Below are 592 nucleotides of genomic sequence, written 5' to 3'. Positions count from 1 at the left end.
ATCAACTTCTGGCTTCCTTGTACACACATTTGCATGTACACATATATGCATGCACATACATGCAAAGAGACAACAAATGTCATAAAGAACATGGAGAAATTAGATCTTGCACACGGGTGTCAGGAATGTAATGCAAAATTATGCAGTCACTATGGAAAACAGCATGGAATTCCATACACAAGAGCTACCACATGATTTTTTTTCAGGAGAGAGCTTGAACACAGTCCCCCACTACCACAAATTGTGCAGTTGAGTTTCTCACATTTGTGGAAATCAGCAGCGGTCAGGTCAGCACATCCAGAATGCATTGGATAAGCCTCACCCTGGGAAAACCACCCTCGTGACCATGGTATCTCCCCTGATGGTTAAGTATGACCTTCTTTACAAATATAAACAGGATCAAAATCAAGATTTCAGAAAATCATTAGTACTTCCATGTTTGTGCACAGGCGTGAGATAGAAACAAGCTACAAGTATAACAATATATGTGGGGACTAAAAAGAATGTGTATTATAAAATGACTATAGACACACAGTGGGATTCTAGTCAGCACTGAACATTAAAGAAGGAAATATTCATTTGTGATGACACG

At 39.2% G+C, this 592-nt stretch overlaps 1 non-coding gene across 1 annotated transcript; it reads right to left on the bottom strand.

Moving 5' to 3' along the window:
- Positions 1-203: 203 nt before the first annotated feature.
- On the bottom strand, positions 204-373 carry LOC121133389. The gene has a single exon (XR_005870220.1). It is a non-coding gene; the product is annotated as a U1 spliceosomal RNA (small nuclear RNA).
- Between the last annotated feature and the right edge of the window lie 219 nt (positions 374-592).

The sequence above is a fragment of the Mesocricetus auratus genome, unplaced genomic scaffold (genome assembly GCF_017639785.1).
Source record: "Mesocricetus auratus isolate SY011 unplaced genomic scaffold, BCM_Maur_2.0 Super-Scaffold_100021, whole genome shotgun sequence".
Classification (NCBI taxonomy): domain Eukaryota; kingdom Metazoa; phylum Chordata; class Mammalia; order Rodentia; family Cricetidae; genus Mesocricetus; species Mesocricetus auratus.
The sequence above is the reverse complement of the archived record's forward strand: the minus strand, read 5'-3'. Positions and strand labels throughout refer to the sequence as shown.